Source organism: Dipodomys merriami, unplaced genomic scaffold (genome assembly GCF_024711535.1).
Source record: "Dipodomys merriami isolate MVZ:Mamm:240054 unplaced genomic scaffold, mDipMer1.0.p SCAF_11, whole genome shotgun sequence".
Classification (NCBI taxonomy): domain Eukaryota; kingdom Metazoa; phylum Chordata; class Mammalia; order Rodentia; family Heteromyidae; genus Dipodomys; species Dipodomys merriami.
In genome coordinates, this window is record NW_027202382.1 from 32105794 (window position 1) to 32132835 (window position 27042).

General features: G+C 41.4%; 1 protein-coding gene across 3 annotated transcripts in view; it reads right to left on the reverse strand.

Moving 5' to 3' along the window:
• Astn2 (astrotactin 2) overlaps positions 1-27042 on the reverse strand; it is an 886217-nt gene that overhangs the window by 499241 nt on the left and 359934 nt on the right. The gene's annotated exons all lie outside the window — the stretch shown is intronic.

The following is a 27042-nucleotide window of genomic DNA, read 5'->3' on the forward strand; positions in this document are numbered from 1 at the left end:
ACTTTTACAAAAAATATCCAGAAATGCCTGATGCTGAGAAATAACAGGACAGGCAGGGTTGAGGATCAAAGGGACATGAGAAGATCCATCCTAAAGGAACAGCTAGGAAGCAGCTCCTGCCGGCTCTCACCGCCTGGGACTAAAATCCAGTGGCACCAGATCAGATTTGTCCTCCAGGGGGATTGAACATTGAAACTGTTAGTGTAACCAACCAGTTTTTAAAATAATGGCTTAAATGTGTTCCTGAAAATTCATGTAGGACTTTTTGTTCTGAAATGCTTCTCACTAACTCATATAGACAGATAAATAACATAGACGCACGTACACATGTATGTGATATTATATTAGATAAGACCAATGGTAATACAATAATTGTATCACTACACAATTATATACAGGTTTACATATGCATTGTATACAGCTGTACATACACATATGCAGGCACAGTTTTGGAGAGCAAGAAACAGAAGCTCATTCAAGATGAATGCATATGGATTGTAAATGGTGGAATATGTAGATAGCAGAAAAAAATGAAGGAATTTTGTGGGGTGAATAGTATGAGGCCAAATAGGGCCCAGCTTCACAAAGCTGGGAACTGGCTGATCAAGGAATCTTTTACACAGAGAACAAAACACTGCTTTATAATTAATGTGACCCAAACTCTCTTCTGTGTCTGCCCTTCTCTTCCTATATCAACCAAAACCAATCTTTCTAATGATATAATTCAAATTCCCCAAAGAGGGCCTCCATTGGTAAGTATCATATGAGTTTGACCGGGACCTCTCTGTTAGGCCCCATGGGTCTCTGCTGTTGGTTTATGGTTGGACTTGTCTTGGGTCTGGTGATTTCCTGTGGTCCAATGGGAAATGGCCAGGGAAGAGGGTTAACATACACCTGGCTGCCAGAACCTCTGAGGCCCTGAGTGGAGACGTTTCTCTGCAAAGGGCAAGAGCCTGGCAGACTTGCTTATCTTTTCTGACTTACGGGACATGATTTATGTTACCCTACAAGATGAATTCCCATGTGACAGCACAGAGGACAGCACAGCTTTCTCTGGGGATGCAAAAGGCATCTATATGAAGCAACAGGGATAGATAACATCAGGCTTTCAGATAAGGAAATGACCACATTTGAAGTTGGTCCTAAAGTCCTCGGAAGCTAAAGCGGGGAGAAGAAAAAAAGCAAAGAAAAGAAAGAATTTTTTTTAAAGGAGACTGTAGGATTCCATATTTCAAAATTTCTGGCAAGTGAAGATATGCTAATCTATCTGCAAAGCCATATTTCCCCCACTGGAAGAAAGCCCAAGCAGAAACAGATCACATGGGTCCTTGAGCAAGGCAGCGAACACCAGTTTCAACTGCAGATTTTTCTTTTAAAAAGCACAGTCATGCTGTTTAAATGGATAATTCTTGTATTTATTCTCACTAAAGACTGAGGAATGGATATTGAATTGTGTCCCAGGGCTGAATTTGGCTAATCCAGCTACTACAGGAAAGCTACACTGAGCAATGTTAAAGGGAGCAGTCAGCAAAAGAGGAGCTCAGGTCCTCACGGAGCTACTTACTCGCTCTGTAAGTTTGGGCCAGAAAACCAATTTGTAGTCACTGCCTATGAAAAGCATGGATATGAATTCCCCTTCTGGGACTCATATAAAGATCACATGACACACAACTGGGTCTTGGTGGCTCATGCTTGTCATCCTAGCTACTCAGGAGGCCCAGATCTGAGGATCACACTTCAAAGCCAACTAGGGCAGGAAAGTCCATGAGAATCTTATCTCTAATTAATCACAAGAAAACCAGACGTGGAGCTGTGGCTCAAAGTGGTAGAGCACTAGCCTTGAGCAGAAAAGTTCAGGGACAGTATCCAGGCCTTGAGTTGAAGCCCATAACCAATAAAACAAAACAAAACAAAAACAAAAACAAAAAAACCCAAACATAAGACACAGTGAATTTCTCTTAGGCCAAGAACAGCAGCAAACAGATTCAAATGTCTACACACACAGACATCTGAGAGGTTTGGGGTGGGGGGTACATTCTTATAAAAGAGTGAGCAAAGTAAGATTGGGCTGAGAAGTCAAGCTATCATGTGGTCACAGCTGATCCTCTGGGGTGCTCAGTACTAGATGGTCCTCTGGAGTTGTTGAAATCAAGATGAGCCTTTGTAGTTCCATACTGGCCATTCATAGGCAGTAGACTATTACTGGTGAAGACACATAACCTTGGATGAACTGGTCCTTTTCAATGTTTCAGGAAGAACTCAATGGAGGAACAGTGGTCCACCAATATTCTTGGAAGCTGGGGAAATGAATGCCTTAGTGTGACCTGGAGCTATCTCGATTGTTGTTTGGATTTCTTATAAATTTGGAAGCTGTGAATTCAATATCAGTTAGTAGATTTCATATATGAGATACAAGAGTTTCCTTGGGAGGGCTTAATCAAAAAAACAGGTGAAATACATTAAATATGTGTTTCCAAAATTCATATAGTAAAATCAAATCCCCAATGTGATAATATTTGGAAGCGGAGGCTTTGGGAAGTCTTTAGGTCAGTGGTGCCCTTATGATTGACATTAGTGCTCTGATAAAAGAGAGACAGGAAAGCCCCCATACCCATTCTGTGATTTGAAGATACAAGCTGACCTTCTTTGAACCAGGAATCAAGTTCTTAGCAGACCCCACATCTGCCAGCACCTTGACCTTGTACTCTCCATTCTCCAGAACCACAAGATATGTATTTTTGTTGTTTACGCGCTACCACGGCTATGGGATTCTGTGATATCAGCAGGAATGGACTAAATCAGCAGTTTATCCTTAGCTTCTGTAAAAGGATACTTGGAGAGGTTTACACTTGGCTTAATGGTAAGAGGGAGCTATTGTTCTTTAAAGGTACCCCATGTTCATTCCAGGGATTCAATGAGCATTTTGTTTATTTAATATGTTCAATAGCTTTAAAGGACAAGTATTTCTCTATTTTACAAAAGGAAAACACAGGGTTCAGAGAGAAATGTTAAATCTGTATAATTAGTAAGTAGAAAAGTGAAAATAAGCAAGAGATTTTTTTTCGTTCTTGTTTTTTTCTTCCCCGTTCCAACTACAAAACTGGAACCTTCCAATTATTCCAGGAAATCTTGAGCATCACAGGATTCCATTGGGTAGCTTTCTGTGGCCCTTCCCCTCCCCCTACAGCCATCCCTTCCTTCCTCTATTACATAGTGTTGGAGAGGCTGTTTCCGCTGACGGAGTGTGAGTTCCTACAGAGATCAGGCCATGACTCATTAGTCCTTATCAATCAATCTCTCAGCAACATGCCTGTCACATACCAGGAGTTTACTGAATGTCAAGTGCATTATGAAATCAAAGTTCCCATGTGCAACTGGAGGAAACGACAACTCACAGGGATGTGAAGTAGGAAGGATGCTACACTTAACTTTCTTCTTCTTCTTCTTTTTTTAATCTTAGGAAAGTTAGAGAATAAGGCTACTCTTCACAGTCTCCCTTGTTCCCAACTAAAATTTGAACCTCATTATCATGGCTCCTGAGCTCTCATTCACCAGCTCAGATTAGGGATGTGGGCAATAAGTAGAGAAACAGGGAGAGGGGTTGCCTTGGAAAGGGATATAGAGAAATGCCATATCAGATAGGGAAAGGAAGTGAGTACAGGCTAGGCATAATGTATGCATTGAACCAACACTTAGAATTTGGCAGGGTCCACTGTGAACACTGCAGACAAATAAGGCAGAACAAATGTATGCAGAGACAAACCAGAGCATGGTTAGCTCCATTTGGAATGAGTAGGCAGATTAGCCTTTGGATACCAGAAGAAGGTAAATGGAAGCATGAAGAAGCAATGAGAATTGGCCTTTAGGGTAAACCTTGAGAAACGAGGAACCAGAGGAAAATTGACATGAAGGAGCCGAAGAATAATGAATTCTTTCCTCCAGTACATAAAGCAACTTGTATGACATTTTACCCCTGAAATCTTGACTCTACTTGACTCATATTTCTCGAATACTTGTAAGGAATTTTGCTCAGCGAGAACATACCTACGCCATGTTATAAATTCATTCATGCATGCAGTTAGGTATTACTGTGTATTTTGCTCTGGCTAAATAAAAAACAGTGTCTGTCAACTGAGAATTTCTAGTACAGGAATGCAGGTCAGATAAGGGAAATCTAAGACCAACTATAATTGTCCATTTACTATGTTCCCTCCATCTAGATCTTGCTCTGTGTGTGTGCACGCGCGCACATGTGTGTGTGTGTGCGCGCGCACACACACACACACACACACACACAGGTGCGTGCGTGTGCACACACCTAATATCAAGGCTTGAATTCAGGGCCTGAGTGTTGTTCCTTAGATTTTGCACTCAAGGCTATCACTTAAGACACAGTTCCACTTTTGGCTTTTTTCAGGTTAAATGGAAATAAGAATCTCACAGACTTTTCTACTTGGGCTGGCTTTGAACTTCAATCCTCAAATCTTCGTCTCCTGTGTAGCTAGGATTACAGGTATGAGCAACTGGTGCCTAACTTTAGATGGTGTATTTCTTGTAGCTAGAGGCCATGCTGCATTTAACTCAGCACACTTCTTCTTTTATAGCAAAGAGTCAGAAGATGTTTAAATGTGGCTGTGTGGAGAGAGTAGGAGAAAGGGAGGTAGGGGGAAAGAAAGGAAGGAGCACTATTAAAGTCAACTAGCTCTGAATAAAATGTAACATTTCTTTGGCAAAAAAAAAATCTACACACAAAGGAATGAAAATATACTATTCTATGTGTTTCTTATTTGTCTAATTTATCCCTGTACTTCTGCTTTGTTTTCATGGCTTTAGATTAAAATGCCCCTCCCCCATCACTGGGTAATGTAAGATTTCTCCCTAAAATACTCCTATAGAGAACCCCCACTAAGAGTCATGACTCTGAAGTGAACCTCTGCCGAAATCTCAACCTCGAAATGTCATGTTTCCTTATTTTTAAATACATAAGTACATTTTTTTTCTTCTCCCACTGCCTTGTGGGAATATACATCATCTAATTAGCCAAATGGATTTTCAGTTCAGCCCAATCATTTTCTTATCTAGCATCTGAAGCCCAGCGTTGCTCAGGGGACTACACGGGCACGAAGGTCCTCATTAACTCTGATCTTCAATTACATTGATTATAAGCCTGCTTCAGTAATTGTGCAGCATAGATCAGGGGTGAGCTGGGGAACTCAGGCCACTCTGAAATATTCTCTGAAAAGCCAGAGGCACAGCAGCCCCCAAAGAAACAGAGAGCTACAGATGAGAACTAAAAATACCATGAAGGAGGTATATCACTACCCACAAAAAAAAATTGCCTGAAGAGCCAGACGGCAGCTGTAAATCCTTTTCATTATACCTGGAATCATGACACAGATACCTGAGAGGCATGGATGGAAGATTTCAATATCTAGCTATGGTCACAGTGGTGAATGGACAGCTGATGAACAAATGGGAAGATGCTCTTCACAAATGAAATACAGAGATTATTTGGGCCCAAAATATTCTCTTCTCTCTTTGCCCTCTTTTCTTCAGGTAACAAGGAAAGAAACACTCTCCTCCTTCTGTTACAGCACCACAGATTCTATCTGTCAGGCTGTTAGGTCTGGGAGAAATATCTTACCTAGACACAAGATGATTAAAACAAAACACAAAAACACAGTCTGATGAAGTTGAAATAGGATCATATCTACTATCTGCTCATTAGATCGTCTCCTGCTCATTTCTAAGTCCAGAGTCACTAGTTAGGCTTAGCTGCATCCTACAATCCACCATTACATGAAAGTGCTTTGGGGAATGGCTGCTCACATAGTAAAAATGGGGTCAAAACAAGTTTGAGGGTTTGCAAGTGTAAGCAGAGACAATCTGGAGAGTTGGGAGCAGTCTTTGAGAACAGCTCTGAGCATCATGATTGTGGACAGGTTTTCTGACAGTCATCACTGCTCTTCTGTTTTCTCCTCCAGATCTTCTCCTTCTTGTTCTCTTTCCTTTTGTCATGTCTTCTCCCTTTCTTTTACTTTCAACCTTCTGCTAGTCATCTGTAATGGTCTCTACCTGTTATAGGCCGGATTATGTAGATCTCAAATTCATAGGCTGGTAGTCTTAAACCTTAAACTGTCTTAGAATATAACTGTATTTGAAGATAGGGTTTTTGAAGAGGTTAAATGATGTCATTAGTGTGAGCCTTAATCTAATATAGTCAATTATCTTATAAGAAGAAATTCACCACCAAGTGAAAGTCATATAAAAATGGAGAAAACATAGTTATCTTCCAGCCAAGGATAGAAGCCTCATACAAACCATTCCTGATGAGCAACACCAACCTTGACCTTTCACTTCTTACTCTAGAATTGTGAAGAAAGACATTTCTATTTAAGCCATTCAGCTTATGGTTCTTTGCTAAGTCAAGTCTAGCAATCAGATACACTACTTATACCTTACTTGATGAGTATCTCTTAAGCTTGCTATTTGTTCCACTTACTAAGCTTTATTTTGCACCAAAGTTCCCTGCGAATTCTTCTCAGAATAACGTTGTTAAGTGTATAAAGTAAAAATGCATGGTATTTCAAAGGAAATCAAATGACTGAAATGCAGTTTTAGCCATGGAGTGCTTAGAAGTTTATAGAGTTCAACATAAAAACTCTGTCTGATCTAAGCTCTTTTTGTCCATCTTTTAGATGCCCAGTCTGGTGACCAATCTGGCTCCAGACATTTCCAGCCTCATTGGGTGGATGCAATGAGTGTCAGAGATATTATAATAAATATACATATGCATTATTCCAAGAAGATGCAAATGAGGGGAAGAAGGAATTCAGAAGACACAGAATTTTAGTAGTTCTTGTAAAAAGAGGGCCAACTACTTTCGGGTTCCTTTTTACATGAAAATACTATTTTATCCCCCCAAACTGTGAAGAAGATAGGTAACAATTAGAATTTTTTTTGAATAATCTAAACAACAGATCAGGGTATGATGGCATGCTATCACAAAATATATAAGATAATTTAAGATTACTATGTAATCTAAATGAATGTTAGAAAATGTTAGAGCCCTTCTTCTAGTCCAGCATTCTTAACTGTTTCTCTTTATCATTTCATGATTGTTGTCATGTGATTGCAGACAAGCCTCCTGTGCTGCCAATCATATGAAAAGATAGCACATAAGACCATGAATGTACTTAATACTTGGCTATATTAGTGGTTTCTATATTTACTACACTAGTGCTTTCATCATTATGTTAGAATACATTTCTTTTTTCTTTTTCTTTTTTTTTTTTTGCCGGTCGTGAGGCCTGAACTCTGGGCCTGGGCGCTGTCCCTCAGCTCTTCAGCTCAAGGCTAGCACTCTACCATTTGAGCCACAGCGCCACTTCCGGCTTTTTCTGCTTATGTGGTGCTGAGGAATCGAACCCAGGGCCTCATACATGCAAGGCAAGCACTGTTACCACTGAGCCACCTTCCCAGCCCCAGTAGAATACGTTTCTTATATTAAAAGTTTACAATGCTAAACATCCATGGCCCATGCTACAATCCTAGCTATGCCGGAGGCTAGAACCTAGAAGATCACAGCCAGCAGAAGCAGCAAAGTCTGTGCCATTCTCTCCAGTTAAATAGCAAACAGCTAGACGGGCAGTATGCCTCAAGTGGTGGAGCACCAACTGTTATAATAGACGTTGAGAGCAAAGTTCCACCCTCAGTGTCAACACACATACACACACACATTTTACTCAAATATTGAACACTGTTTCACTTGTAATAGCCACATACATCTCAACTTTCTTACACCTCCTGATGCATCATTTTCTCTTGTGTGTTCATTTCATCTCCTGTTGTTTCTTCCCCTATGGTTGTAAGAGCAATTAGCTATATCACATACACAGGCTATTGTGTAAATACATACTATGATATCTGCACAATGCATCATAAAATATCATGAGGGTTAAGAGATACATGACCATATTTGTACCTACAGCCTAAACTTTGTGACTCTAACCCTTTCAGTGCTGGAACAGATGGGTAAAGTTAGTGAAGTCAAGTGGATTTTCCCAAGGACACACAGCAGGAACGTGTCAGGGATAGCAAGGAACTCAAGTACTGTGACTTCTAGCCCAGTGGCCGCAATGCTTCCCATGGGCAAGCCACAGAGCATAGATCTCCTATAGAGACGAAAGCTCACAAAGCTGGGGTTCCTTTTCTAGGACAAGGAATTACTGATACACTGCGAGGCCAGTCAGAAATCCCTAAGTGCCCTAGAAAACGAAGCACGGAGTTGGAGAAGCCGCTGGGATTCAACGTGTTTTACATGAGGGAGATGGTTCTTTCCAAATATAGCAAGATCCCTCTCTGTACCTCCCTAAATGAAGTTTTCCTCTGAAGTGTGATACCCACATTTCCTCTGGGAAATAGCCCTCTTTCTACCATTTTCTGATTTCCCCATTTCAAACTGTGATCAAAGTCTGGTTAAAAACAGATTGCCACTCGATTCTACATGCCTTTATGTATCAGTAGTTTTGCTTCAATGTTAGGTTAGGGGTGTTTAGTCCTAGACAAAGGATGTTTGAAGTTCTAACTTCTTTAAAAAAACTATTTCCTCCCCAAGGAATACAGCAATTTGGTACCAACCTAGGTAATGGGGAAAGAACAAAGTCATGAAATGCTTTTTATTTTTCTTTAACTTGTTTAAAGAAGAATTTTGGTTGAAAGCAGAAAGAAAGCCTTTACTCTTAAGAGTTTATTTTATATTTTTGCTCAACTTTCTTCATTACTTCATTAACAATTTATGCATCAGACCCAATCTCAATGCTGAATTTCTTTTGGCTCTAAGATCAGTGCTTCTTTCATGAACACAGTGGATGGTTGCTCTCCAAATCCAAGGGTACTTTAACTTTGTGCCCTTCCCTCTCTTTCCTGCCCTTCCTCCCTCCTCTCCCTGCCTTTTCCCTTCCCTCCTCCCCTCTTCTACCTTTTCTTCCTCCTCTCTCTTTTTGTCTCTTACATATTTTCCATATCTCCTGCTTTCCTTCCTACCTTCCTTTTTTATTTTTATTTTTGGTGGTAACAAGATTTAAAGTCAAGTCCCTCAGCTTGCTAGGCAGGCTCTCTACCGTTTGAGCCATGCCTGCATCCATTTTTGCTTTGGTGATTTTTTTGATATAGGGCCTTCCTTTCGGGCTAGGCTTGTGAGGATGATGTTCCTTTTCACACTTCCCACAGTAGCTAGCTAGGATGACAGATGTAGTGCACCACACCTAGCTTCTTCTTTTCTGATAAGATGCTGTCTCACAATTTTATGCTAGTGCTGGCCTTAAACTATCATACTCCTGATCCCAGCTTTCTGAGTCACCAAAATTACAGACTTGAAGCCTCATGTTTAGCTTAGATGTGAATTTCTTTTCTTTTTTTTTTTTGTCGGTCATGGGGCTTGAACCCTGGGCTTGGGCATTATCCCTCAGCTCTTCAGCTCAAGGCGAGCACTCTACCATTTGAGCCACAGCGCCACTTCTGTTTTTCTAGTGGTTTATTGGAGAAAAGTCTCACAGGGTTTCCTGCCTGGGCTGGCTTTGAACCGTGATCCTCAGATCTCAGCCTCCTGAGTAGCTAGGATTACAGGTGTGAGCCACCAGATCCCTGTTTAGATGAGAGCTTTGAGAAGAGTCAAAGGGGGGCAGATGTAAACCTGGCACAGAAATAAGTTGCTGGGTGATCCTGAAACAAATTACTTCATATTCGTCAATCACCTTCATTTCCTTATCTGCACAATGAGGATCACATTTATTTCATACTTTCTACTTCAAGAAAGTTCACTGGAGTGGGCTGGGAAGGTGGCTCAGTGGTAGAGCGCTTGCCTTGCATGCATGAGGCCCTGGGTTTGATTCCTTAGCACCATATAAACAAAAAGAAAAAAGCCGGAAGTGGCACTGTGGGTCAAGTGGTAGAGCTCTAGCCTTGAGCTGAAGAGCTGAGGGACAGTGCCCAGGCCCAGAGTTCAGGCCCATGACCGACCAAAAAAAGAAAGAAAGAAAGAAAGAAAGAAAGAAAGAAAGAAAGAAAGAAAGAAAGAAAGAAAGAAAGAAAGAAAGAAAGTTCATTGGAAATGCCTAAGACAATATAGTGCCTAGCTAGGATTTTTTATACTGTGCTATTCTGAGGAATAAAATATACTTAGTCATCAATGCACTGCAGGTTTAATAATCTATCTATCCATGGATACAGTACACATGATTGCATTTGTCATTTACATTTACAGTTAGGTACTTGTATGGCCCTGTATATAGCCATACCTTTGTGTATATACACAAAGGCACAGATAATTCTATGAATAACTGCATCCCTTATGAATGATCATTCCTGAAGTCATATTCTGCCTGGAACACCACCAGATACATGTTTCAATGTTAAAATTAAAGAGTCATCTTGCTCTCTGGTACAATGAGTACAGTGTATGCTATACTGATGTCTTCTACGCTGATCCCAGGAGCTGCTCCTCTGAGTTTCAGCATGCTCCAGGTTTGATTTGGGTATGGCAGGAGAGAAGGCATGCTTCAGGAGTGAGGGAGTGTAGAACAATGCCTGGCACATGTTAGGTTCGTTGTATTTAGAGTGAAAATACAAAACGTGTGAGTCAGACAAGAATAGCAATGGATGTAAGGAGAGTAAATTCATGGCTGCCTTCAAGACCTACCAGTTCGGCTGCTTTGCCTGCCCTGTATCTTCTTAGTTCTGCTCTTTGCTTTCACATATACTTCCCCCTGCCTCTTTCAGAGTCCGCACAACTGTCAGGGGCTGTTTCGCAAAGATGGCTCACAACTGGGAGCACTAAGAATAACCGTATTAACAATTCCTCCCTAATCTGTTTCATTACTCTAATGTAAGTTGGATGCCAACTGACTAAATTAGGTCCAGACACCTGCCTGCTTTTGTGTCTCCCAATGTCAGTAGCGTGGGAGGGGGGCAGACAGAGAGTTTAGAGAGGGAGAGAGTGTGTGTGTAGAGTGCTTTGTCTCCAGATCTCCTGCCTACCCTCATCTTTTTGGCTTCAGTAGGAAAAGTATAAATCTTGAGTTTGGCAAACTTAGATACAAAAGGTGCCACTGCCATTACTATATGAGTGGCTGTGGAAAATTCTCAACATTTCTTTTATCAGTTTATTATTCTAAGAGAAGGCAGGGGTGCTTATCTTGGAGCATTTGTGAATATTAATTGGAGTGTGTGTCTGACATCATGAGTGAACTTATCAAATGGGAATTTTTGCTGCTGCTTCTAGGAATCCAATTGATCTTAGAAGTCACTAGAGGGAAGATATCATTTTTTATTCCCATTTTTCAGATAAAGAGATGAAGGCTGCAGGAAATGAAAGGTACCTATCCCAAGGCACACAGGCAAAAGGTTGATGGTGGAATGTTTAAATGCGAAGTGAGGAGTGTGGTGCTGCATGCCTGTGATTTTAGCACTTGGGACAATGGTAGGAAGATTGAGAGTTTGACACCACCTGGGCTTATAGGGAGAAGCAAAAACTAGGCTCACTGGTTGCCTAGCACACACAGGGCCCTTACTGGGTTCCTTTAACAACTGAAGGGGGAAGGTTAAAAAGGGGGACAGAGAGAGAGAGAGAGAGAGAGAGAGAGAGAGAGAGAGAGAGAGAGAGAGAGAGAGAGAGAGAGAGAGAGAGAGAGAGAGAGAGAGAGAGAGAGAGAGAGAGAGAGAGAAGAGAGAAAAGAAAGCACAGGGAGGTGATACAATATTGTAATTCAATATCTAATATCTCCAAAGATGTAATACATCCTCATGACATTACCAGGAGGTATTTTCTGGAAGCTGGACAATAATTCAAATCAATGCTAAGCCTAAATCTAATTGTTTTATGATGCCACAAAGAACTACATGGGGCAAAGCGTCTAAAGAACAGAGGTTTAACAGTCATGTTGATGGAATGGGTTTCAGTGTCTGGCACAGATGAGAACAGCTGCCTAAATACATAATATTGGTGCCTGGAGGGAGATAATAAAGGAAATCTGCAACTTAGTCACATGGTAGCATTTTCAGGAATCAACCTTTCACCTGCCAAACCCTACAGCGAATTTTACAAAAGGAAAGAAATGATAAACCTTTGGTTCGAGGATCAAATGAAGACCCCAATGTTTCAAATAAGGAACAGAGTGGCTGAGTTGCATATTTCTAATGTACAGACTATGGAGACTGAATGTCTCCATTTTTTTTTTCTCAGAAGAGGTTGTTAGAGGATAGCCTGAAAGATCCAGACTCTCAAGCCAGATACAATGACTGGAACCCCAGCCCTGTCACTTACCATCTGATGGATCGTATTCCTGTTACCTTCTTTTGTGAACCCAGGGCTCCTTCTTCCATGAAATGGAACACTAACACCGACCTACTCCTATTGCTTTGTTTAATGGCACATTGGGACAGCCATGGTTTATGGGGAAAGCAAGTTGCCTTTTTCTTAGTCTGCAACAAACATACATAAATTAAATCTCTCTCTCTCTTTCCTCTCTCCTTCTCTGTATGTGTGTATGCACATGTAAAAGTGTTAGAAGAATAGTCCCAAAGAAGTCATCAGCTCAAGAGAAAGCATTTGAAAAGTAAAAGAATATAGGCTTAACATTTATTTTTATCACTCCTCTTATTCTGATACTGATGTGCTACTATTACTTCCAGATTACCAACTTGGAAGGCTTGGAAAGGAACAGATAGGCAGGCAGGTAGAGATGTAGGTAGGTAGGTAGGTAGATAGACAGAGAGACAGACAGACAGACAGGTAGATAGATAGATGACAGAGATGATAGATGCCTAGATAGATTAAGTAGCTAAGGTCTGCCAGTTCTTTATTTCTTTGCCACAAGGAATATGCCCTCCATCCTTTGGAACAGGGAAAAGATAGGTAGCAGTGACTTGTGTCCTCAGAAACTAACCTCCTCATTTCCTTAAGTATTCAGGATTATGGATCACATGGACCATGTCCATCCTCACCCAGCCAGCTGAAGGCAAACTCTTCCTCTCACCTGGCAGTGGCCTATCTGTCCTCTGTCCTGATGGCCTGGTTCAAAGGTCTTTTTCCTGTGTAGTCACTCCTAACACACTGAAGCCAGCATATACTGTGTATGTTCCATGAGTAGATGCTTCAGGCATGCTGGCAGCTTCTCCCCCTAAGAAGAGATTTTTCCAGTAGGAGAATCCATATCTAACTTATCTTTGAGTGGGCATTTCTTAGTACAATGTTTGGCAATGGCATGTAACTAGTAAAGTGTTTTGAATGCACAGAGTGACAAATGCATCTTTTCAGTCCAACACCTGAAGAGTACTAAATCAGATGTTATCCAATGAAAACAAAACAAAGAAAGCACCAAGTTCCCACCCAATGCTTCCTAATGGTGCTATAAATCTTCCCTGAGACTTAAGGGCCATCACAGCGGGACATCTATGTTTAATGTTTATGATATTGCATAGCAACTTATATCCTATATCTCTCCTGATGTTCCAAGAAGAGCTGCTAGAGATCCTGGAGGTTTTTTTTTCCATAGATACATGTCTTGGACAAACTTATTGCTCTCTCTGTGATTCATTCTCTTCATTTGAAAAAGATAAGGAAAACAACCAGAATGGTTTTGATGCCAAGAAGTTAGCTAATGCATGGCAATGACTTTGAGAGTGGTTGGTATTCAATTCCATTGTAGTCTGCATGCATGTATGCATGTTCTAGAGATCAGCATTGTTCCTTTGGCACACATGAAGAAGAAAAAGGAGGAGGTACAGAGAAGGAGGGGGGAGAGGAGGAGAAGAAGAAGAGGAGGAGGAGGAGGAGGAGGAGGATGAGGAGGAGGAGGAGGAGGAGAGCAGTACAGAAGTATTTGGCTCAAGATGAAGACAGCCCTGAAAATAAAACCCTGAAGATCACATTCCAGGTTCTGTGTTTCACTTCCTGAGACTTTTCTTCTCAACAGCTGGATATTCTGTTTGACTTCTGAGTGCATTTGTTCATGTAGTCAACACATGTTCACTGAACAACATTTATTGCCCATTCTGGTGTTGAACTGTGCATTTGACAGGTTATAAATGAGACATATGACACTTGGCCACAGAGTACACAATGTTGAGTAGAAGACGACATTAAGTTAAGAAATGCACCAACGCATACATAATTACAAATATGAAGTTCTCTGAAGAAAGTGAAAAGCTGTTGTGAGTACTCAACAGTCTCTTCTACTCTTCTCTTCTCCTCCCCTGCCCTTCGTTTCCCCTCCACTTCCCTCTCTAATGTTCATTGTAAAACAAACATGTTCTGTCAATTTCTGAGACAAAAAAGCTCTGTTTTCACTTGAAACGAACAGTCTAGAAAATGATGTTAGAGAAACTAAGGAATATGCAAGACATTTGGTATATATTTATTCTATTGCTTTCAAACTCAGCTATCCTTTCTAGGGTGCGAACACTGTTCTGTAACAAGAGGATGATATTTTGAAGCTAACCTGCCAAGCATACGTTCATGATTGACACTACAAGAACAGGCATTAGAGGAGGTCCTACAGAAGACCAGACAAAACTCAGATCATTTCAATTTTGCAAAGAACCAATCATCTCACTCTCTTCCTTGTTGTTAAAATTCATTTAGATAATAATGCCCTATGGTGAGAGAGAAAGAGAGAGGTAGAGAGAGGAAAAAAAGTAGAGGGAGAGGGGAGAGAACATAGTATGGAGTTTAATGAGAGACACATGGAGAGAGTGAGCCAGTATTCATGATTCTGCTCTGTCCCTAACTAGCCAAGTGCTAACAATCCAGTTACATGGGCTTCAGTGCTTCAGCCATAAAAACATGGATAACGATCTCATAGAAATATGGGAGGTAATATATGTAAATTAAATTTCTGTTGTTTCAAATTACTCACTTTTAATGTAAATGAGGCAATCCATGTAAAATGTTTAAAACACTACCTGACATATAACAAATGCCTACTAAATGTTAGCATCTGCAGACCATTACTATCTACACATATTTGATAATCCCGTTGAGAATAAAGGAGAATGTTTCCTTGTTCAAATATGGTCTAGGAAAAAAAAAATACAATAACTAAAGCTCCTGCTTAAAGTCATGTATTAGCCTGGATATCACAGCCCAAACAAAAGCCCCGTTCTATGACTCATTTTTACTTTCCTAATTGCCTTTTCCTGCTCTGGAGCTCAGCCAGGAGTCAGTCTTTAGCCGTGCCACGGATATGGCCACTTCAGATCGTGCATGGGCATAAACAAGAACACACAACTCCTGGTGCCTCTGAGGACTGCAGAGAAATGGCATTAAAAGTGAGTGATTTGAAACAACTGAAATTTAATTAAAAACAAAATTAAAAGTTGTTCCAAGCCCGGTGCTTCAGCCAGCAAGACTCAGAGGAAATTACTAAGTGCTACTAATAGCTGGATCCAATTCACCAGCCTCTGTGCGGAGACTGTCTAAGCGAAGAAGATGCATACCTTTTAGATGAAACAATTAAAGATCACTTCTGAGAAATAATCATGGACAGTATCCCAAGGCATAAAGGACCATTAGTTGCTAGTGTGCTTCTTTTGGACTTCCTTATTTCCATTACAGTGAAATACTCTGAGATTCCCCAAGTAGCCTTTTTCTATAGCAACCTAGAAGGACATTTGCTTGGAAACTTAGGCTTCAAAAAGTGGGAAATGGAGGAGGGGGGGGTGAGGGGAACCTTTCACTCACTGCCTGAAATTCTACCTTCTCAATTGATTCATCCTTTGACACATCCAACACTCAAGTTATGGGGTATGATCATTCTCTTCAAATTATGGACCTCATGAGGACCCTGTCACCAGGAGAGTAAATAAACTTGCTGCAGGAATGCTAAGGGTGGTGGGACTATGTTTGAGACACAACACTTAAGAGGTGAATCTGAGATACCACTAACTCTCAAGACAACTGGAGGTATCAGAATAAATAAAAAAGGTATTCACTAAGCAAACACATTCTATCAAGATGAAATAAGGTCATGTAGTAGAAAAAAATCTAGTATACTGCCTAGCACCTCAGAAATGACTTTTATCTGTTGTTGTAATCACCTAAGATTATGTTCGTTGGCATTCTAGTCAGGAGTTATTCCTGGGAAGGGAGAAGGATAGGATTGAAAAAGGGACTGGATGAAAGGGCTCCAAATGCCAAGGTGGTGCCTTCAGGTTGAGTTTGGAAAACCCAGTATGCAGCAAATATGTTAGCGTTGTCAGCACGGTTATTTATGCTCCTACTCTCTGCTTTCTGAGAAGCTGGCACTACAAGCATGAGCCACTTTACCTGGCTAGGTTTGTTGCTGTTGTTTGGTTGTAATCTTCTTGAGTGAAGAATGGCTCTTCATATGCCGAGCTTCACTCTATGTTGTATGCTGAGACCAAATGTGGAGGTTACTAACTGGTCCTGAAAGGAATGTATGGTTCCATGAAGAGATGACAGCATGTTCCAACAGAGCATCAGCAAGGTTGAGATGAGTACCTTGGGGAGCTCAGAGATGGGAGGCTCCTCTCCTCTCCAAAGCCACACAGTCACACTGGAAACACTAGGAGCCAGGTGTTATGGCAGGTGCAGCGGGTTGTCCAAAAGAAAAGGATTTGCCGAGGAGCACAAAGGAACCCGGGACTGCTGAAAACATCCATTCTATGAATGGCTGGAGTGTGAGATGCTTTCGATGTGGAACAGGCGAAGAGATGGCTGAAAAGAGTTTCCCGCTCTAACAGTCTATAATTTAGAAAACTGCCAAGCTCGCTTCCTGGCAATATGCCCACTGCGAGCCTTCACCTCTGAGCCCACGCTCTCCTGCGAAGGTGGTAGAAGGTGCCATGTTTAATTGATCACATATTTCAAATATGACACCAGTTTCCCTCCCCAAATCCCCTAGCTTGTGCTTCCAAGACAGGTCTGGTATTGCGCACATGAATGCTGCATTAGAATCGTTGCAATTAATAGCCATCTCTGGCAGTTTCACACTCGTGTTTCGCGCTGGCACCTTGTGTGGGTGTCACAGATTATCATTCTGCCTGTTGTCTATCCTGGCCCAAATACTGGGGTGAGGAATTCCCTGAGGTCTCATCTATCCTTCCTCCTCTTCCTCCTCCTCCTCCTCCTCCTCCTCCTCCTCCCCCTCCCCCCTCTTCCTCCTCCCCCTCCCCTCCCCCTCCCCCTCCTCCTCCTCCTCCTCTTCCTCTTCCTCCTCTTCTTCTCCCTCCTCCTCACCCCACCCCTGTTGCCTCTCCCACAAATGTAACTGAGAGATAGGCTTCTGGACTCTTGATTTCTTATCCAGAAGATGGAGCATGAGCAGAATTGCCATCATAGATAACACTTGAATGTATTTACCACCCACTAGGCCTCTGCGGGTAACAACCATCATTCAATCCTCATGATCACAGTCTGAATTTTGGAGCATTGGCTTCATCCTATTTTCAAAGATATAGCTAAGTTAGGGTTTGATTCCATGGACTCAGTTCTTTACTATCATACCTCACAACCCTGACATGGGAGATTACCCAGTCTAGCTCCCTCCTCTCTTGGCCTGGATTTGTTCATGTCTGGGGTCAGCAGTGTGGGGCCACCAGGAGGCAGATAGGATATCCTCCGTCAATCTTATCCCAACTAAGCCTCTTCACTGCACTCAATGGCGACATTCCCTTGGTTCCAGATCGAAAGGGACTCTCTTACTTCAGTCTCATTGCTAACATCCTGTTCAGACACCTGTGTGACCTTAAGAGGCTTCAAGTATCATGGCAAGGACTATAATGTACTGAGTACTGAATATGTACCAGGCAAGATTGTCTTTCCAAGGTGGTTTACCGTGTTGTCCCCATGTTACAGGTAAACAGAGGCTCAGAGAGAATAAATAAGAAGTTGGAATCTACATAGCTGGAAATATTTAGATGTAGATATGACACCCAGGAAGTGTGATTTTTATACCCCAGTCTTAAAACAAAATACACACGGAGCAAGCAACTGCAAATGTGCTGAGTGCATAAAAGGAAAATGTTGAGGGCATCAAACAGGGAGAGCCAACTTGATCAGAGAGTAGGGATGTTGATAAGGACAATGACAATGACGAGGAAGAGGATGCCAATGAAAAGTAATTTTGCAAAGCGCTTCCTATTTGCCAAGTGTACTCCTAAATAAAAAAATTCTCTCCTTTAATTCTCACAACTCTACAGATGCAAAAGGGTGAGGTAATATTTGTGACATGGGGTGGGCTGTGAGTGCAGAGCCAAATACGTCTCACTCTTACAGCACGAACTCTGAATTATCCAACTTCGTTGGCTTTTGCACACACACACACACACACACACACACACACACACACACACATACACACACACCAATGGCACCCCCAATACTCCTTTAAAAATAAAACTTTTAGTGGTGCTACAATACTCACCCACTTCCAGCATGAAAGCTCAACATAGGCATTGAGGTAGAACACTTGGCTAGTAAGTTCCAGGCTCTGGGTTAAGTCTCAAAACTATGAACTGTTGTTTTTATGCCTGTAATAGAGCTTGAACTCAGGGACGAGGTGCTGTTCTTTAGCTTTTTCTGCTCCAGAGTTGGAGCACTTGAGTCACATCTCCATTTCTGATTTTTTTTTTTGCTAGATAACTGGAGATAAGAGGCATGGACTTTTCTGCCTGGGTTTGCTTGGAACCCTGATCAGATCTCAGCCTCCTGAGTACTCAGGATCACAGCCATGAACCACCAGTGTCTGGCCACGAACCTGAATTTCTAAAACAAATAAATCAAAGAAAACCAACAGAGAGAGAGAGAGAGAGAGAGAGAGAGAGAGAGAGAGAGAGAGAGAGAGAGAGAGAGACAGACAGACAGACAGACAGACAGACAGACAGACAGACAGACAGACAGACAGACAGACAGACAGACAGAGACAGAGACAGAGAGAGAAAGACAGAGAGAAAGACAGAGAGACACACAGAGAGAGAGATTCTGCCCTTCAGGATGACCCTCCCCTGGGTCCCAATCATGACCCATGGAGACAGCTGCTCCACCTTCTACCTCTCCTGCTTCATTTTCCTGCATGCTAGACTTCCTATCTTGTCTTCACTCATTGAATATATCCAGCACAAGGGAAAAATACATGTTCTTGATCCTTGCCATCCTGTTTACTCAAGTAGGAGAAGAAAAGCCAAAGTTTACCCCAGATTTTACTCAGATCTGCCCACTGGAAATACTCCCAGGCTTTTTGAGCAACCACACAGCCTCATGTAGTGTTCCCTCCAGCTGTAGGTCATGACCTACCATCAGACAGAACCTTTTCCTACCAGAACTTTTAAGTTAATTAATTATACTTTTTAGGCTGATCAGGGGGCTTAAACTCAGGACCAGGGTGCTGCTAGACATTGTCCCTGGACATTGTTTTTTGTTTTTCGTTTTTTGTTTTTGTGTTTTTTTTTTGCTAAGGATAGCACTCTACCATTAGACATATAGATGCACTTCTGGCTTTTGGGGGGTTAATTGGAGATAAGAGTCTCATGGACTTTCCTGCCTGGGCTGGCTTAGACCCAGAATCCTCAGATCTTAGCCCCCTTAGCTAATATTACAGGCATGAGCCTCTGGTGGCCTGGCTTTCCATCATTTTAAATATCAGGGGTGAGACATTTGAGGGTGTGATTATCTTTTGCTGGCCATCTATCTATGCTTGGTTATTTTTATGCCATTCTCAGTTTCATCCTTGCCACTACCCTATGAAAGATGAGCTTGTTGGTTTACTTTTATTGATGGTGTGATGGGTGGATCAGAGAAGCGGGTGGTTCATCCAACATCCATCATTAGTAAGTAGAAGCATATAGATTTGAACTTGAAGTTTTCTGATTCTAAATATCATGTTCCTCCCACCACCTCACCCATCTCTAATGCTGATTGCATCTGAGCATGTCCCAGAATTTGATTTCTGGCTCTGGGGCAGATGCTGTACAAATGTCAGCTTAAAATCTGGAAGTTTGGACTCATGAATAAAGTTCAAATGCGAGACAAGGGTTGAAGCAAAGAAAAGGGAGAATCCAGAGAGAATTTGTGGTGGCCAAGCCCTGGGGGACTACTGCAGCTGAGTTTGAAATTCCCATGCCATTCGTAGAGATTCAGAAAATTGCCAACATCTTCTGGAAACCCCAGGCTGCGCAGCTGCAGATATATTTGGTTTAGATAATCCAGAGGGACATTTTGGGGGAGGAAATCAAAATAGCAAGGCTTTGCTGAATACCAGGGCTGGATGGGTTGAGCAGGATGCACAGGTTTTAATTATTCCTCCCATCTTATGATTGTCCCCTTGGAATACAATGTATTTTCCTCTGCTCATACTCTGGCTGGCAACGGGTCATGTTCAAGGTCCCTTGGCATCTGAGTCTGAGAGCTAGAGATGGGGATATATCTTTCCCACCAAAGCCTGGGCTTTCCCATACTTTCTTTCCCATCCAGACAGCCTTGGGAGTCTGCAGTCCCTGCAGAAGCTTGGCTGTGATCCTTCTAAGCTTTCTTCAAATGGCAAGTTGTGGGATGTGGAAAGTTTGCTCAGCTGCCTCTGCTCCCAGTATCCTTGTTCAAGGGCTGCTAGTTGCAGATCGATGCACACCACTAAACAGAGAGGAATAGGGACACTCATGTGACAATAATGGGAAATCTCATCCATCATGGAATAAGTAAGAGGGAAATATTTAACTGACACATAACTGTCCTCCACGTGATGTCTTGACACATTTGCAATGTTCGGTCGCCAAATCAGAGCAAGTAGCAAACCCTCCACCTCAAATGTTGGGGACACGCAACATCATCTCTTCAGGCTCTTGTAAAAAATACCATAGATAATTGTTCACTATAGTCACCCTAGTTTGTATGAAATGCCAGAATTTTATCATATTACCTAATTACATTTTGGTAGCCATTGAATAGTTTCCTATGCTCCTATTTCTGCCCTTCCGAGACACTGGTGACCATTCCTCCATTCTCCACTACCACAAGATGAACTATGTTTAGCTTCTCCTCACCAAGAATATGTACTTTCCTTCCTGTGCCTGGCTTATTTCACATAATGGCCCACAGGCTTTTATCCTCAGCATTTCTCCTGCTACTTTTAAGAAGCTACATGGGAGGGAGAAATTTTAAGTGGTATCTTGGTTCTCACTTATGTTCTACAATGAGGAAACCAAGGCAGAGAGTAATAGAGATTTGCCCAAAGTCATGGTGAATTCACAGCAGCGCCAGACCTCAATTTATGTTCACTACACTCTCCCCTTTCATAACCTGTGGGGACTAATTTGAAATAGCTCTGATCACTCCCTTCCTGATTATATGACATTGAAGTTGTCACATGACCATCCCGGGTTCACATGATCTTTAAACTCTCACCTGTCATTTATTTATTTATTTTTGTTTATTTATTTATTATTTAGCCAGTCCTGGGGCTTGAACTCAGAGCCTCGGTTCTGTCCCTGAATGTCTCTCTCTGTGCTCAAAGCTAGAGTTCTACCACTGGAGCCATAGCACATTTCCCAGCCTTTTTCTGTTTATGTGGTACTGAGGAATCGAACCCAGGGCTTCATGCATGCTAGCCAAGCTCTCTGCCACAAAGCCACATTTCCAACCCTGCATGTCCTTTAAAATAAGGATAATCACTACACCTGCTGCATGAAATAACATGATTAAAATGAGCTAATACCTTGCAAAGCTCTTAGCACAGTATTATCTGTGGCACTTAATAATAGCAAATGTTCACAGTCAGTAGTGCTATCAGGATTTCAACTATTGGGAGGATTCATCCCCAGGTCTGCACAGTGGGTAGTGTCCTGGCACCAACCTGGGAAATGGGTTGCCAACCACAACCCACCTCTAGGTGAACAAAGCAGCTGTAAAATCTAGTTTAGGAAGCATTTATCCAAGGCATTGTTTCCTTAGCACACATGTGTTCAGCATGGGGTGCCTGGCTGCCTACATGTGTTTCTCTACACTGCCCAATGATAAATCCCACTATCCTGCACTGTCTCTTTTACTTGTCACGTAGCTAGAAGCTGACAGAGGTATGGTGTGTGTGTGTGTGTGTGTGTGTGTGTGTGTGTGTGTGTGTGTGTGTGTGTGTGTGTGTGTGTGTGTGTGTGTGTGTGTGTGTGAGTGTGTGTGTGTCCTAGGATTTGAACTCAGGGACTGAGTGCTGTCTCTGAAGTTTTTTGTTGTTGTTGTTATTTCTCAATGCTAGCCCTCTACCACTTTAGACATAGCTCCGTTTCTGGCTTTTTGGTGGTTCATTGGAGATAAGACTCTCATGGACTTTCCTGCCTGAGCTGGCTTCAAACCTCTAACCTCAGACCTCAGCCTGGTAAGTAGCTAGAATTATAGGTATGAGCCACCAGGCCCAGGCTCAGTAATTGGGTTTCATGCATCTCTACATTCCTTGTACCTCAGTATAGCAAAGGGATAATAAGCAAATATTTGTTGGCCATAGGAAAGCTGGGATAAAGCAGAGAAAAAAAAAGGGCAGGAGAAAACCAGACAGTTCTAAGGGTAAGGGAAGAGTATTAGCAATAAATTTTTAATATTTGGCTTCTTTGTTCTGGCTAAGAGAGACCAATCTTTTTAACAAGGTTCCTTTTGCTTACCTAGCTTTATGCACTAAGACCTTATCCCAACAGTTACGTTGTCTTTATAAATAATAAAGCTATGAACAAATAGTAAGAGAAAGTACAACCTTCTCCATTGTAGATACTCCCACAGTTGGAAAAGTGCATACAGACTTACCAACATTTTTTCAAGGCAGGAGGACGTAGTGCTACTTTTGAATGGGGCAACTAGGAGAGATGTTTTGTTTTGTTGGTCATAGGGCATGAACTTAGGGCCTGGGATGTCCCTAAGCTTTTCTGCTCAAAGCTAGCTCTTTACCACTTTGAGCCATAGCTCCACTTTCGGTTTTCTGGTGGTTAATTGGTAATAAGAGTCTCGGACTTTCCTTCTCGGACTGGCTTTGAACTGCGATCTTCAGAGCTCAGCCTCCTGAGTAGGTAGAATTACAGTGATGAGCCACTAGCACCTAGCTCAGAGAGATATTTTAATATATCCAGAGTCATACTAGTAGAAAGAAGACTTGGCTCTGGAACCCATACCTCCCATGCACGGACACAATGTCCCAATCCTACATCACTTTGCAAGCATCAATCCAAACTAATTGAGCACTCAAATCTGTAGACTTGAGTTCCATCTCATCAAACTCTTGCACTCTCTCCTCCCAGTAGCTTTCTGTTTGCAACAGAATGCAATCACTAATGAGAGAAAATTGAGTTCCACTAGTCCTTACAACTATCTTCTGTCTCTAGTCCCCAGGAACATATTTTTGGACTCAACCTGCTATCAAAACACAGAAATTAGTCTCCAATTTTGGATGTCAAACTCAGTTATCTCTTTTGTTAAGGAGAGAAATTAGTAACCATTCATTCTGGTTGGAAGCCAAGCTCACATCTTAGCACAGAATGCCATTAAGAAATCTCAATCCTACCAGCTTTTGCCATGAACATACTCTAGCTACTCAGAGTAACTTTCTGAGATTTGTTTTCCTCCAGGCTTCTTGTCCTATTGAACCTGGGAATCACTTACTGTTTAAGGACGAAATGGCTTACATTATTTTACCCTTCCACAGTTCTGTGGAGTTAGACTTTCCTAACACTTAGAAAACAAACAAACAAAAAACAACAATAACAACAAAATGACTGGAGTCCATTCTTTTGGCTATCTGTGGAGCTTTCAGCAACCACACCAACCTACTTCTGAGAAAGATGCTCATTTAGTACAAGAAGGAAAAGGAAAAAAAATTCACAGTTTATAATTATATTACCAGTTTCATTACAGATCTCATTTTAATTCTGACTGAAACCTAGCCTTGCCTTCTCGGCGTACTCTCTCACGTATAGTTATTAAGTCTGGGTTGGAGTTCAAACTATTCTTCTTGGTTTCAGCATATTAATATGGTTTATTGGTATTTCATTCCTGCCTTGCCCACGGGCATTTTTTTCTGAATTCTCAGCTCAATTTATATTTTGCCTTCTTCCTGGGCTCTGGGATGAAGTTTGTTTCATGTTGGCAGTGCAGGAGGGACATGGGTGTAATTGGAGTTTCTTATCTTTGGGGATGGGAACAAACCCCTCAGGGAAGGAAATTATCATAGAGGAAAGGGCAGCCTCAGATTTCTTGCTGTGTCCTCCTGAATGCATCTTCTCAGGGCATCTGGATTCACCTGTCAGCCCTCTTTGCCTCCCACTCTTCATTTTATTTTACAGGTACAATTTATTGTCTGTCTACAGATTCTAAACTTTCATTAGGCATTACAGTAGGTGAGAGCATGAAATCCCTGTGGCCCTGGCCCTGGGGGAAATTTAAATCTACCCATTATATTCACTTCGTTTTCCTCATTTGACAAATACTGTGTGTGTGTGTGTGTGTGTGTGTGTGTGTGTGTGTGTGTGTGTGTGTGTGTGTGTGTGTGTGTGTGTGTGTGTGTGTGTGTGTGTGTGTGTGTGTGTGAACCTCTTCTGACACTGTCCTAGGTTCTGAATGCCATTCTACAAAACAAGCAGATATGATGTCTAGTCTTATGAGTACTGTCATCTACTGAGAGTGACTAATATTAATTCTATAAGCGTGTAATGATGAATAGACACAAGTTCTATAAAGGGAAGGATCAGGGCTGAAGGCGAATCATTAGTAAAGGATTTAACAAAGGCTTGGATATGACAAAGAAGAGTCAATAACAATTCAGTGAATGGGAGAAAAGTAGAGAGAAGTTCCCAGGCAGAGAAAATCTCTCCAAAGATACTTTTATGCTAAGGTCTTGTGGCAGAAAACAACAGAGGACATTTAAGAAGCTAGGGCAGAAAGTGGTGTGTGCTAAGACTGGAGGGGCAAGGAGGAATCTAACCTCACAGGGAAATAAAGAAGTGCAGTCATTACAACAAAGTGTAAAAGAAATCACCCAATCATGTTTTTGAAAGATCTAACATAGTAAGACTTTCTATTTTAAAATGTCAATTTTAGCTGGATTCTAGTGGTTCATATGTATAATCTTAGCTACTCAGGAGAATGAGATCCAGAAGATCAATGATTGAGGACAATTCAGGCAGAGAAGTCCATGAGACTCCATCTCCAAAATAACCAGCAAAAAGTTGTTCTGAGGCATGTCTCAAGTGGTAGAGCACCAGTCAGGCAAGTAAGAGCACATATAAGGCCCTGGGTTAAAAAAAGCACTCAGAAAAACAATATGCACAGTCAGGTACTCAATGTTGAAGGAGGCTGAATGCAATTCAGGAAGCCAGTTCTTTGATTAAAACAGTTACTTCAGTGACCTACCAATGCTGTAATAAGAAGTATATTGTGAAGCCATTGGAAAGATAAAAGTACAACCATATACAATATTTAAGGGAAGAGAGATTATTTATCTCTGGGTGATGTGTTGAAGGTGTTATGGAGAAAGGAGAAAATGAATTTAGCCCTTTCTTCGAGATAAGGTATTGCAATATATGGAAACATGGAAGAGTAGTTCTAGTGAAGGAAAATGTAGAAGAAAGCGTATGGAAAGCATCAGGCAAAAAGAAAGAAAGTCCACTGGCCTCACCCGCATCACCTCTGGACAAATGAATTAAGGAAGGAGAAGGGGAAAAAAACACATTTTATAGCACTTTCAACATTCAACCTGTTGTACCATGTTCACCAATCTGTGATCAGCTCCAAAAGCCTGGTACAGTTTCAGTAAGCAGGTATCCAAAGAAATGCTTTAAATTAAATTCCTTGTCCATTTGTGGGTAAGGAGCCACTTTCACTGTGGTGTAATTCTCTCTTCTAAGAATTGAAAGCACTCACCCCATGTATTCAAATCACTGTCAAGGTATAACCAGTTATGGTCCTGGTTTTTTGTTAAGGGCATGAAGCCATGTATTATGTTAGTCTCCTGGGATGAAAGACAAGAAGTAGGGGTAGATGCAAATAAATGTAGACAAGATTCTCTGTAATCAAATTTGTGTTCAAAACAGCCACACATTTGGCATATTAATAAAATATTAATAAAATGTGGGCATTTATACTTGATCATTTCCCAGGGTCAAGAATCTAAGAAAGAATTCTTTCTGGAGGACAGAGAAAATTGAAATCTATCTTAATTCACCCAAAAAGTTGAGGCTAGTAGTTTAAGTGGACTTGAATGAAAAGGTTTCATATGAATTTCTTTTGTGCTGGTAGTAGGGTGTGAACTCAATGCCTAGGCATTGTCCTTTAGTTTTTCTGCTCAAAACGGGCACTCTGCCACTTGAGCCACATCCCCATTTCTGACATTTTGGTGGTTAAATGGAGAGAAGAGCCAGATGGACTTTCCTTCCCAGGATCCACAGTTCTCAGCCTCTTGAGTTTCAAAGATTACATGACTCGCCAGCACCCAGTGATGATTATATTTTTATGTGATAATCATGTCCATCCAAAAGGCAGGGCCTTATGTTAGTTTGTATACGCATGTGTGTCTGTGTGTGTATAAGAAAAGTATTCAAAAGACAGTCATGGTTTCAACATTAAGGTGAAACTCATTAAGATGCATCATTTGAGTTAATCTATCTCTAAGCTTTCGTCAAAGAGTGTTTGGTAAACAGAGATGAAGCAATAGACAATATTCTGAAGTTCTGAAGATGATTTAAAAATATTTTTTTCAATTTAGATAAAATAAATCCAGATCTAACTATGATATACTTAAGCCAAAGGCATTCCTTTTCTTCTCTTCTGTAGCGTCATAATAATGTGGCCATCTGTTCTCTGGAGGTTCTTGATGATGGGGAACTCATTACCTTGCGATGACCTCCTTCCAATATTAAGAAAATATTATCACGACTGCTAACATTTATGTGATTTGTTGAGCCATTACTAGGTCTTAGGTACTGAGCTAAAAGCTTTATAAGCATTATTTCACTTATTCTGCACAATAACTCTATGAGGTAAGTATTGCTATTATCTCCTAT